The following is a 14,068-nucleotide window of genomic DNA, read 5'->3' as shown; positions in this document are numbered from 1 at the left end:
ACCGATTTAAACGCTGCTGAACACGAGACGTTGAACGAGGGAGTACAATTAAAAAAGAATCGAATGGAGCGAGCATCTCTGACCCGAATATTCGAAACGATCGAATCGATGGTTCGTTTATTTAAAAAAGAATCAATAATAATAATGAAAAGGAAGCCACGGATAAGATCGCCGTAGACCAGAATATCGTGACTATAGACTAGAATATCGTGGACACTATAAAACTATAGAACTGTAGAAACGTGGAACCGTAGAGCTATGTATAGAACTATAAATTGCAGAACTTTGAAAGTACAGAGATATTGCATAGAACAATCGGTTACGATAACAATGGAAAAATATCTGGAACAGATTGGCCACTTACGATCAAATCGTTTAGCTCACACGGGAGAAATCATGGGCGGTATAGCCGGCGGATTTCTGTTGATTATCATGGCGGTGCTACTGGTGCTATACAGAAACTGGAAGTACGAGCAGGAACTGGATTCCCTACTCTGGAAGGTGAACTACAAAGACATTCAGATCAAAGAGAAGAAAGACGAGTCGTCGGGAGCCAATGAGGCGCCTACCAAATGCAATTCCAAGGTAAATGCCTGGCTTCGTTCTCTGTGTCGTCTTATACCAATTCTCTGTTATTCCCGTCATTTCCCTCGATCCAATTGATCCTGGGACTTTCGAAGCTCCACGTTATTCCGCTATCAAATCCCGCATAATACTCTTGCGCTTCTTATACAATGAGACCGACTGTGAGATCTTAGCAATCTGCTTATTCTATTATAAATTAAAAATTACATACGTGGTAAGATTAGATAACTATAATACCTTACAATGTAGTGAAGTTTCTGTTTTTTTTTTTTAATAAACGTTTAAACAATACCTAGCAACGTCTTTTTTTAACGAGAGAAATAATTTTCCCGGATAGACAACGACGCAGCCTATTGTGAGAACCAGCCAAGTTTCTCTCAGCTCGAACCCAGATGCTGATTTTCGTTACTCGATGATTTACACGCAAATTGGTGTTTATAAGGGGCGGATATTCGCCGTAAAGAAAGTTCGGAAGAAATCGATCGAAATTACACGGGAGATGAAGAAAGAGCTGAAAGTGGTAAGTATAGGACGAGCTCGAATGGATCGCTTAAATCGCGTTTACATTAGCCAACTATTGGTCGGCTGACTGGGTCGATCGACATCCAGCGTATACGTAACATCAATCAAACTCTGTCTTTCGATCGAACGATTTCTGATCGTTCGATAAGAAATTGTCCGTTCGTCTGTTATCGAGCCCTCGTGCGATAATTTAGCAACCAACAGTAACAACGATTGGTAAATCGACAAATTATAAGTTGTAGATCGCGTATAAGTTTATCGTTTCTTAGTTACAATTTATAAAATTAATTTGCAAAATTCTCCTTGTTTCATTACCGATTACATCAGGTTGTCCCAAAAGTGTCTTTAAAACCTAATCTGTCAAATGTCTTAATAGAACAAAATGGATCAGACGTGATTCAATAAAATAATATAAAACAAAATATGTTGTGCATCTATTGCTTTCTTGTAAAGCGAAAGAAACTTTTCGGACAACCTAATATTGGAAACTTGTAACTCGTAAACTTTCGCTAACAATGTTAGTTTATTAGGCGGATGAGGACCTTCTCGAATAACTGAGCTAATATTGTTAGAGCTGCGGTAGAAGCTTGTGGTTTTAACTATAGTTCGTGTCAATACTGGAAAATTAGTCTCGCGTGCACGAATCTATAATGCCAGATATATATCTTAAATATATTCAATTAGATCATAAACAGGATACATACTACGATTCAGTCGACCAAAAGTTATTTAACCTGTGGCCTCGAGAACATCGAAACCCAATATGCCGATCCATGTACAAATTAATGATCGTTTCTCTAGATGCGAGACTTGCGACACGATAATTTGAACGCTTTCATCGGAGCCTGTACCGATCCACCGAACATATGTATCGTCGTGGAGTATTGTGCTCGTGGCAGTCTCAAGGTAATTACTTGGACAGTTTATAATTAAGTAGACGAAACGTTCGCAATTCCTCGGTATAATTTTCTCGTCTTTTTTTTTTTCTCACAGGATATCTTGGAGAACGAGGACATGAAGCTGGATAATATGTTCATGGCGTCCTTAGTCGGAGATATAATCAGGGTACGTATCGTTCGAGAATCGACAAACTCTTTTGTCCAAAAAGGATCAACGAGAAAGGAAATTTTGTCGCGAGAAACCTTCGAATAACGTTTTGTGTTACGACGGTTCGCACAGAGAAGTAGTCGAGACAGTGGAATATAATTTTTCATATCGAAATCCCAATCGATCGTTGAAACTTTCCCTATCCTCGCGAAAACCCGTTGAAACTTCGTACTCGTACGATGTTATCGAGAGTTTCGGGTTATATCTTCTGAGAATTTCGCGTATTCAACCAGACGAGTGCAATTGATCCCAGAATCGTCGCCTTTGATAGAATTCACCGTCCACAAGTTTGCTACTGCTTGTACGCTTTCCAGGGGATGATCTATCTGCACGAGTCCGTCATAAAATTTCACGGTTCGCTGAGTACGTCGAACTGCTTGGTGGATTCTCGATGGGTTGTAAAGCTGGCGGACTTTGGATTGCACGAATTCAAGAAGGACGCCGAGTGTGAGCCGTGTGACGTCATGAAGAAGTATCACGGTAATTCGTCGAACAGATAATTTATGAATTTTTTGAAAAAAGACGCGATGTATCTATGACAAGGACAAACATATATCTACGGTAACATGGACAAATTTTCGAAAAGATTGACTTCAACTAGAACTATGTAAAACTTCTGCAATTTGCTCAATGAATTTTATGTCGTGGGCCTTTCTTTACAAAGTTCTTTCATTTATGAATCGCATTTGTCTTGGATAACGATACAATTAAAGTTCAAATTCCGCAGGTTTGCTATATCGAGCACCCGAACTATTACGATCGACGAAAAGCCAAGAGCCAGTCGTGCGAGATTATCAAAGAGGAGACGTTTATTCTTTCGCTATAGTGTTGTACGAACTTCAAGGGAGACACGGCCCTTTCGGAATCACGGAATTAACCCCTTCGGAGATATTGAAGAAAGTAATCGCGAGAGAACCGGATACAGAACCGTTCAGGTATTATCGTTATAGTCGCGGTCTGTCGACGGCAGAAGATACTTAAATTTTATGTGCTTTTGTTTTCACCCTGTCAGCTACTCTGTTTTCCTTGAATTATCTCAGACCACCGTTGAACCAGTTGGAGAACTGTTTCCATTTCGTGCGCGCTTGTCTGATGGAGTGCTGGGCCGAGGATCCTGAGACTCGACCAGACTTCAAGATCGTTAGAAACAAACTGAGACCTTTGAGAAAGGGCATGTAAGTTTGAATATCTTAACCCTTATTTTATAGCGATAAAGCGAAGAGTCGATTCTACGTGATAATTACATTTACTTAAGTGACTTGAGAATATAAATTCTCTGAAATTTAAATTCGCCGATATCCTTGTTAAATCGCTGAAAGATCCTAGAAATATAAGTATTTGAAGTTAATATCGATAAGCGAGGATTAATAAGCGTAAATTAGAAAGCAACAAAGGCGAAATATCTGCACGAGTGAGAATATACCCAGCGTTTGCCATTTTAATTTCACTTGATAAAATAAATGTATTTTTATTTAATTCCAATTGTTAAAATAAAGCAAGATAAATAAATGAAAGAGAGTAAAAGTTGGAATAACTTAAAGATATGCTTTTCTCAGGAAGCCAAACATATTTGACAACATGATGGCCATGATGGAGAAATACGCGAATAATCTGGAAGCGCTGGTCGACGAACGAACGGACCAATTAACGGAGGAGAAGAAAAAGACAGGTTGCTCGACGTTCCATAAAATGCCACTCAATTAAAACGCTATCACGTTTCCTTCAAATTATATTACACGAAATTTTATCTTTCAGACGCGTTGCTGTACGAAATGCTACCGCGTTACGTGGCAGAGCAATTGAAACGGGGACACAAAGTTGAAGCTGAAAGCTTCGATAGCGTTACAATTTACTTCAGCGACATTGTCGGCTTCACCGCCATGTCTGCCGAAAGCACACCATTGCAGGTAATTTCTACCGGAATATTTCGAAATTTACGAACTACTTGCATTTTTGTATCGTATGATATCGATATTAAAATAATTATACCGGTACTGAGGAACATTTGCAACGTTAAATATCAATATCAACGTAAATATTAGCATATCAATTTCAAACGAATTTATTTCACTCGCAGGTGGTAGATTTTCTGAACGATTTGTACACCTGTTTCGATTCGACGATAGAAAATTACGACGTCTACAAAGTGGAAACTATCGGTGATGCTTACATGGTGGTAAGTAAACAAAGTATCTAAACGTGATACAGGATCCTGAATTATACTCCTTTCGACAGGTAAGCGGTTTACCAATTCGAAACGGTATTCAACACGCAGGAGAAATAGCTAGTATGTCCTTGTGCCTCCTAGAAGCCGTAAAACAATTTACAATTCGACACAGGCCGCTGGATAAGCTGCAACTACGAATTGGCATACATTCCGGTTAGTTCAGTGAGAAAACATCGATGTACGATTTTAGATCGTGTCAAATACAACTAATCCACTTTTATTTCTCACCCAGGTCCCGTGTGCGCCGGTGTGGTCGGCCTAAAAATGCCACGTTATTGTCTATTTGGTGATACCGTGAACACTGCTAGCCGCATGGAATCCACTGGATCTGGTAAGTAATTATTAATTTGCATCGAGAGAGAAAGAAAGAAGGTCGTAGCTTTGGATATAATTTCCTGATGCGTCTGCTCGATATTAGGACTTCGAAATGATTCTTCCATTTTACATATTCCCTACTGTTACGTCGATCGCATTCTTATGAAAAAAGAAATACAACTTCGAGGTTTGCAGTGAATATGTTATATTAATGTAGGATCTTTATTACGTTTATTTACAATAAATGGATCAAACAGATGTTAATTAAACAGGAAACGAGGGTTGTTTAACGTGAACTAATCACAATTATTAACAAATCACAATATTATAATTAAGACAACTAGATATTAGATAGACAGTTAATTCGTTTTCGTCCCTTGGCAACCCCTTGCTTTTTGTCTTAGCCTCGTGTCTTTTGTCTTAGCCCCACCACGCACATGATCCGCAACCGCTTGTTTATAATTCGCCCGACACCCTTACATTAGTATCTCGTGAATTTTCTGTGATATATGTAAACTTTGACGCTTCACATTGCTGAATATTGGTATCATTGCATCACACGTTCGATATCCTCTGCTTTTCAGCTTTAAAAATCCACTGCAGCAGAGAAACGAAGGAACTTCTGGACCAAGTTGGAGGTTTCAAAATAGTAGAAAGAGGGTTGGTCTCCATGAAGGGCAAGGGCGAGCGTTTAACCTACTGGCTGATCGGCGAAGACCCGAACCTGCGAGAAGAACGAAGCAGGGAACGGGAGAATCGAAGAAACGGTTACGCCAGAAACAATTCCAACCCTCTGATACCACGAAGCTCTCTTAAAAACAAATCTCTCGTAAGATCAACCTTCATGAGGTGCTCGAGCGAATCACCGAAACGATTACGCTTTGCCAGCTCGGATCAACTGAACCAGAAGTGTTCTGGAGCGAACAGTCAGCTAGAGTCTATCGTCGACAACAGTCCGTGCAAGCCGAAAAGGTCTTGCTCGACGAGGCCTTCGTGCGTGGATAACTGGAGATCCTCCAGCAACTCGTGTCCGTGCGTGGAGAAATTGTGCGAACAAGAAACGCAAATCGACGTGAAAGATCTAACGCGGCATCGATCTGACGCGAACAATTCGTCGCTACGATCGAACTGGACGATCGGTAACGAGCCTTATTTCCCGCGTGCAGGGGTCAAGAACTTTCGGCTTGGGCCGGTCGGGATCGCGCAGACAACCTGCAGATCCGCGCCCAGCAGCCCGAGGCACAGTACTCTGATCTTAAATTGTCAGAAACGAGCGGCGCAGTCGAACGAGGAGATAGACGGATGGGACGCTACCACGCCACTGATTTATTATCCGGGAGGACGATTGGATTAAGGAGCTGCCTGCCTGGCCACGAGTGCAGCTCCTATCTCGAGTCGGTTTGGAGCGCGCGATGTCAACGCAACATCGAGGTGATTTAGTCGTCGAGGATCGAATCAGTGCTCGATTATATGTATATCGAAGTTTTGATTGTTCGTGTTGAGAGACGGGAGCGATGAAAGATCGAAGAGTTAAGGTGAAGAGTTCAAGTGAGAGTAAAGTTTGATTGGTGCGATTAATTTAATGGGGAACCATGGTTGTTTTCGATGAATGAAAGTCGTCGTGCGAAGCTCGAATGGCTGAACAGCGCGATGCTTCGATAATTGCGGAAACTCGAAGGATAAGGAGGTAGGAATTGATTGGAATTTTCTTCGATTTATCATAGTATTCGATAACTAGGCCAAGTTCTGGTTCTAACGATTCGACAATCACGTTCCGTTGTTATTAATCGATAATTTTAACCTAACGATTACACACAGACTGCAATTGGTCGATTAACGAGTTCACTCGTCGAGCGACCATTCGTTTTCCAATATGATTTCCCCCTGGCTCGCAGTACACGATGTACCAAAGCACACCGTACGTACAAACGAGATACCCAACAGATGTATTTATACATTATTTATAGCATACGTAACTCGTGCACGGAAATCAACGCGCCATAACGGTATATTCCACGCATTAGCTTAGACAATCAAGAAGGCTCGTGCTTTTTATTCTATATAAGTGTCCTCTAGTCAATTTATTTTAATTTTACGCACCGTTCAGTTCTTACGACGCGACCAATCGAATATTCATGCGGCGTTTGCAATAAAAAAAAAAAACGTTTCTACACGAAGTTATCCACGAGACAGTGGAAATTCGATGAAATCGTACGATAACAACGCGAGCTATGTTCTTTACTGCCGGCACGTAGTACTTAAGACGATTATTTATGGAGTAATATATACATACATAATATATATACATATATATCATAAACGACCGAAGAGACTCGCTGCTTCAAGTTCTTTCGATAATGCGTATCGTGTAATTAAGGAATCGATCTATCGTAAGCACGGTACGAACAACATGTGTAAGTTTATTATTCTTCTTGAAATAAAGAAATCATGAATAAATCGTTTGTCTGACGATAGTACTTAGATTGTTGTCAAAGCCGAAGTACACGAATTTCCTTATAAACACAATGGATATCGAGCAAACACACAGTGATTCGAGATAATTTCGCGGTATTGACTGAGATCTGGTTGTTGCACGTAAGTGCAATGGCATGAAGCGTGTACGAGCGAGCGGGCGCACGAGCACGATGCGTGATGAAACGGCGCCGATAACGCACCAAGATCCATTAAATTATTAGCATCGAAGAAATTAATTGAAGGCAAAACGGTGATTGCACGCGTTCTCTTGCATCTGCTGCTGTTTTATCTGCCGCTGCGCGGCTCGCGGATTTGTCGTGAAAAATTGGAAAATATCGATCAAAGTCGACCACGTCTGTGACTACAACGAATGAACCAAGTAACATCCGCGATTATAAAATTAACCGACGACACGCGGTTTACCAATTGCATCAGTGAAGCGTTTCACCGCGAGGGAAAAGTTCGTAGTCGCGCGGTAACGATCGCGCCGATGAAAGTCCAGTTGCGGTCTTTCAGGGACATTAATCGCTCGCGTACATGCGCGTGATTCATTTACGCGGAGAACATCGTCGATAGAGATTCGTTTCGATTTACAGTTAACAGGTTGATGTTAGAAAGTTCCGCTCGAATGGGACAACGATAGGGGAGGCCAGTACGTTTGAATATGCATACCAGCGACGTTCCATTCCTTTTTAATAATCTAATGGGTACTGTTACGTTTATTTATATATCGAGCAAGTCGAACTCGAGGATCAGTCGTGCCTCCCGATCGCGAAAACTATAACTAATGCCGTTAGTGGCTCGTCAGCTAACTAAACTCTTCGTTACTTTAATTTGCACGTCTCGTTACGTGCGTCTTCGTAACACGTGATCGCGATACGCCACGGTTCTCACTCTCTGCTTAAGTGTGAAACGCTCGTGCAAATACTAGAATGACTTCTGAATTTATTGCGCCATTTACTATTCGGCGTCTTTCGCAAACCCGATAGAGCAAATGAATAGTAAGCTCGTGGAGAAAATTCTTCCAGTCGTTTCCCCGTGTTCCCCTTGAAGGCAAACGTGTAAACGACAACGTTTCAACCTTCGTATTCCTCAAAACGCTATTTCTATTCTCGTTTACCGGTAACGAGCTCCAAGCCGATCCTTATACTTACAAAGCTTACCAAAGAGACCAAAGGACGAACGTTTGGTATAATACATACGACGTAGGAATCGAACACCCTGTATAACGAGGCGACTCTTATACACAGAATAGGGTACTATCTTATTTACGGTGAAGTGGTTGTCGGCCAACTTAGAGGAGCGGCCATCATTCAATCAAGCCGGACAATTTAAACAGCCTGATTCACGCAGCGAAATCATTTAATATTTGACGTCAAGCACGATTATCGTATAACGGTGCGTAATGGCCGATTGTTTATACAGGTTGCAAGCGGCGCCGCAATTTTCAAATGGTGTATCTGCCTCCTGAGAACGAGATGTTGTTGAACGTTGTCGGACGGAGCGATGTTGCAAAATGATCCGTCATTAGCGGCGGACACAAGTGACGAGTACAATTACTCTTCAACCATTTACTGCTAATAGGCGAGCAAACCGAAGAAGAGAAAAAGAATTCATTGCCTCGTACCCTCCCCCTCCTCTCTTCAGCTCGTCTCTTCGCCCCTTTGTACATCGATGAACCATGCTCGTCGTACAAATTCATGCAAATCCCACGCACGTATAATTCCAAATTATTCTGTAACCTCGTATTCATTCGCTTAAATATTAATCGCGTCGGCGACGCTGTATTATTTCGACTTCACGCTCGGTCGAACGCGAACGGTCTCTCCGTAGAGCGTACTTTTATTAGGTTCTCCTTCTGCCAGCCTGTGTTTCTATTTATAGACACGGAATTATCTTCATCCGCCGTAGAACAATACGTTCAGAGTGGTAAAAAATTTTGATAGGAGAATGCTAATCTACGCGGTTCATCGTTGTCGTTCTCGAATGAAAAGGAGCGGCTCGATTACCAGCAATTAGATCATCGTTGTTGCGCGTACAGACATACGCGATTAGAAACGACACAGAAGGGGAGGAGAGATTTGCGATAGAATAAAATTCCATTTTGGTGCGAAACGAAGAAGTCAGAAGGAAAATAACAACTTCGTTCGTAGGAACTTCGTTTACTCGAGCACAATTTTTGACTTTACTGTCCGATTAATATTCGTTGATCGAATCTCCCGCTACAACTCTTCTCTTATACAACGTCATTTATTACACAAACGAAAAATAGCTAATGGGGTAAATCAATGAACTCTCATTATACGCATCCTTACTGTACCACGTTCTTTTGTTTCTATAGATTGGCACTTATCCCATCGTCGTTGTCGTATCTTTTCACAACTTTGCACTAAATAAAATTTCGTTATAGCGGAAGAAGGACGGACTATTTTATTGAATGAAATCTATCGCATTTTCTTGATGGAAGTTCTCCTGCCAACGGGTTACTCACAATCGATGTAGCGTGTTGCATCTTTCTACAAGGTACCGCACCTGTGGCTCAAACGACCTGTTGTCCACGCACACGCGGTTACTTTACATAAGATATGCGCAAGCTTAGACCGAGCTGAAAATAAACTCGTCGCGATTCGACACGTTCGATCGTGAGGCTACGTTCGTTGTCATTTAACCTGATTTCCATCGGCACGATTCGCGACTCGCCGACCAAGCCAGCTCGAATGCCTCGCGTGCCTTTTCCGCGATAAATCTCTTCCCTATGATCGCGAAATTATCCGACAAGTCAACGAAACTGGTACAACGAGATCAAAACAAACTCACGTTTCAACAACAGGGAAAAGAAATCATATCCGATCTTTTCTAATATACTTCAAAGTATACTCGACGAACATCTCCCGCTAACAAATTGTTCGATATTTTAATCAAAACACGACAACGTCTATAATCGTGTAAAACGTACGACCTTTCGTCAATTTGCTTTTTAATTATCGTCGAATTAATCCCAAACGAGAATCGCGTTTAACGGAACAACGGAGACGAATCCGCGAAAAGTAACGCGGAGCAGATAGTGGGCAGGTTCTTACCTTGATAATGTACTTGTAATTAGGCAGCCGTGTTCCCTTACTGACTCACACACGTCATCGATCAACTAACTATTTTCGATAAAAACCCAAACAGAGTGAATGTTCGGATGGATTTCTGAGTTAAGCACATTCAGATGCTCGTAAATTATGTATTTGAATATATATATATATATATATATGTATATATAATTAGTATAAACATTTTACATACATTCATAACGACCATAACAGCATCCTTTTTACTATCCATGAAAAGAATCCTTCTGAAATCAGGTTGTTTGAACTTAATCGACTTGAACTCGACTAACTTGAACAGTTCGAACGCGACTTAAAAGTACAAGAGCGATGAAATGTCAGGAAATAAGCCTGAGACAACGTGGGAGAAAAAAATGTTGCTGCTGGCGACGGAGGCCGCAAAAGTTACACGCTCCCTGTGCACGCTAGATTGTACGCGCCGAGCGGCGAGTGTTGACACTCACGGGGAAAAAGATAAGATAGCAACTGTTTTACCAGCCAATCGCCGCTTCTGTGCGTCGTCGTCTACGTCACTGTTGCTAACTGTGGTTGTGTACACAAGTACACAGGTCTGTATTCAATTGAGATTTCTGCTTTCCGAATAGTGCGATCTCCGGCTGAAAACGTCGCGAAAACAAGGCGCATCGGACAAACACTCGTTGAAAGAAGAATTCCACCGACCGACCATAAACGATCGGCCCGAACGGTGAAATCCAAAATCGTGTTACCTCGCGGCACAGGGCGGAAAGAATTTTATCGCGAGTGCAGAAAGTGACGCTGCAACATTGGAAAATTTATAGGAAGATAGCGGGAGGAAGAGAGGTACAAACGAACTCGGCCGAGAAATTAATTGAACGAGATAGGGGGACGGTCTGTTGCTTCAAGAAGGAGGCATGACCATCTTTCGCGCGAGAATCTTTTACTTTGACCACTATAGTCCGACTTCGAACACAAACTAAGTCGTACAGAGAAACATTTATTACCATAAATTAGATAAACACAGGAGAACTCTACGAGAGAATTTTCAATTGGTATAAATTTAGTGGGAAAAGGGAAAGATAGAAAATCTAGTTAAATTGGAGACAAGAAGCTATCTATCGAAACTTTTATGTTTTGATATCTCGTTTATCGGACGCTACTTTCTCTGCAACGTAACGCATTGCATTATCGTTCGTATTTACGCGCATACAGCAGAGCACGTGCATTAACAGTGTACGCGCGTAATAAAGGCATTCGTGCGCTACGCTATTACATCCTACGTTAATGTACGAACAATCGTAAGTTAGCATGTTCACGGTATGCACTTGCGCTCGTTGGAAATTTTGCATACTGATACATAATAATAAGTACTAGAAAATTATGGCAATTAACTTGCGACCAGTCAATTAGCTGTTGAAAAACGTTGACATTCCTTGTCTGGTAGAAAAAAAAAGGAAAAGAGAGGAAAGAAAGGAAATTCGTATGGTAGAACGATTACAGTAGCGAGAAAATATGGTAGGTATGCATTCCGTGCTGATAAAACGCGCAGCTTTCACTATCAATCGCGGTTACAGTACGTAACCAGAAACCAAAGTGTCGGAGGAAATAAGTAAATACCACTAGGCCTCTTAACTTCGTCTTATAAACAAGATTACTTCCAGCCGACTACAGATTTGCAAACAATTAGAGTGTAAACTACATCTTCGATGCGTTATTTCTCGCAACCTGTTGCACGCCACGAGCCTCGAAATTTTATACGGCTATTTTATTAAAAAACTGATGGTCATAAGCAAAGAAATGCTAATTCGAAACGTAGCATTTGTTCGAACAAAGAAATTATATTTTCGAGATGGTTAAGAACTGTGCGAGTCGTAAAGCTGTGCGTAAATTATAGTCCCCTCCTTGTGCGATCTTTGATTTATCAGTTTTATTTCATTCGAAAGCATTTTACGACTGGAAGGAAAGAAAGACACATAAATACATAAAAGTGCAGAATAGCAAGACGAATGTGATAACCGCGTGGTCGCGATAACGGCAAACTTTTGGCTTTCTAAAAATATCCTTAGCTCATTGTAAACTAATGACGAAACATCTACTCCTCTGTACCTCGTGTCGTCACCTAAACTCGCCTGTGATATAATTCATTTGACCCGGTGTGGCATTTTATTTGCTAACTAGATATCGTTGATGAAACTCGGCGCTCGATTTTTGCCAACGCTAGAGTTATAAAGTACGTATCTTGTTTCTTACGGATCATACACGTATAATTTTATTGAAATACAGTTGTAAAAATTTTATATGGAAATTTTGAGGAAATTTCAATTTTCGTTAATAAAAAATTATGATATCATAAGACAAGTGATAATTCAAACTTTAAGGATTAGATTCGATTAATGGAAACGAAGAATTTTAAGACAGTTACAGCGCCTTCTACATGCACAAAAAAGTACACTTTCGATAGAGACATCTATTTAGGGGGAATATTTTCTCCCGCCATAATCAGCGAGCTTTGATTAGCCTAAAAAGTGTTCCGATAACGTAGCCAAGATCTAACAACGTGAACACATTCGAATCCCACGAATTCGATGAAAACGATATTAATATTTAGTAGGTCGTTGTGATTTCCAAATACGTACAAATTATCGGCTATAGTAAACATGCACTTACATTAATTCGCGTTCAGTCGGATCATGCTCGGCCTTGATAGTTGTTTGACACCGGTGGCTCGAGCGAGTACCATTGACTTCCGTTCGAAGGCTATAAAATTCCAAGACACGTATCACACTCATTCACCCACATTCGCGTCGATTTCGCGGTAATTTTTATGAGAAAAGCGAAAATTGTCGGCGAGTTTTTCGAAGATTCGGCGTACTGCCGATCTCGATCGGAGCGCCGCTCCGGTGCTGCCACCTGCACGCCGTACGGCGACACTAGACCCCTTCGGAATCATGTGTTCGTTCAGTATATTGCGGCCTCTGCTTGCGTACGGTTGTTTGTAAGAGTATAACGATTGGCTGTCTCGGTGGCGCGTTTCGTCTTCGTAAAACGAATCTGTGATTTCGTTGTGGATCGTGGATCGCGCGTATACCGATATAGCGTGTGGTGTTCGACGTTTCGTTGGCCGCGGGCAGTGCACGTATTTACACCACGTTCCGTGGGAAAAGGGCAAGGAAAAAAGACGAAAAAGAAAAACTTGGCGGATAGAAGTGCGTCGTCTTCGCGCCAGTAAAGGCGTCCTTCCGCGTTCTCTCGTACGTAGACGAGCCGCGCGGCCAATCGTGCGAGTGGAGTGATTTTATTTTCCAACGAGTAGTGCCTGACGAAGGACGGAAATAACTGTTAAGTGAAGTTCCTCGACTTTTCGCGATCGGTCAACGAAAGACCAGCAGGGATGACGAGGTAGCCCCCCATCCGCAGGATTGGATTACCATGCTGGACACGGCCACGAGTCGCAGGTAACAGAGAACCGTGTGCGCCCCGTGTGAAGACTCCCCACTCGCAGCTTCTTTCTCTTATCCTCTTCTTTCCTTACTTTCTTCGCTTCTCACTCCTGTCTCCTCTCTTTCTCATGTGGTACACACGTTGCTTTCTCTCTCTCTCGTGATCGCGAGAGGGAACCGGCGGGAATAGTGGTGCGATACGCGGTACACACGAGCGAATAGGACGGTTTCTAGCAGGCATTCGCTAGAGTAAACGATTGGATGAGCGCCAGCTGCTCAAAGGAAATTCCTTTGACAAAATTTCTCGAGTGTCACTCGATCTA

The 14,068-nt window shown here is 41.8% G+C and overlaps 1 protein-coding gene across 9 annotated transcripts in view; it reads left to right on the top strand.

Moving 5' to 3' along the window:
* Positions 1–14,068, top strand: part of LOC117154132 (receptor-type guanylate cyclase Gyc76C-like) — a 100,512-nt gene that overhangs the window by 17,511 nt on the left and 68,933 nt on the right. For 3 of the 9 annotated variants that reach the window (XR_013057936.1, XR_013057933.1, XR_013057937.1), the window contains 13 exons: positions 380–585; positions 923–1,105; positions 1,909–2,013; positions 2,101–2,172; positions 2,529–2,694; positions 2,942–3,149; positions 3,255–3,389; positions 3,771–3,883; positions 3,970–4,121; positions 4,292–4,390; positions 4,450–4,594; positions 4,674–4,772; positions 5,341–13,760. The gene's annotated coding sequence lies outside the window, so the exon portion shown is untranslated. Of the gene's footprint in view, positions 1–379; positions 586–922; positions 1,106–1,908; positions 2,014–2,100; positions 2,173–2,528; positions 2,695–2,941; positions 3,150–3,254; positions 3,390–3,770; positions 3,884–3,969; positions 4,122–4,291; positions 4,391–4,449; positions 4,595–4,673; positions 4,773–5,340; positions 13,761–14,068 lie in introns of those variants that run through there. The other 6 variants (XM_076617063.1, XM_033328829.2, XM_076617061.1 and 3 more) reach the window with 4 other exon arrangements.

The sequence above is a fragment of the Bombus vancouverensis genome, chromosome 3 (assembly GCF_051014615.1).
Source record: "Bombus vancouverensis nearcticus chromosome 3, iyBomVanc1_principal, whole genome shotgun sequence".
NCBI classification, from domain to species: Eukaryota; Metazoa; Arthropoda; class Insecta; order Hymenoptera; family Apidae; genus Bombus; species Bombus vancouverensis.
The sequence above is the reverse complement of the archived record's forward strand: the minus strand, read 5'-3'. Positions and strand labels throughout refer to the sequence as shown.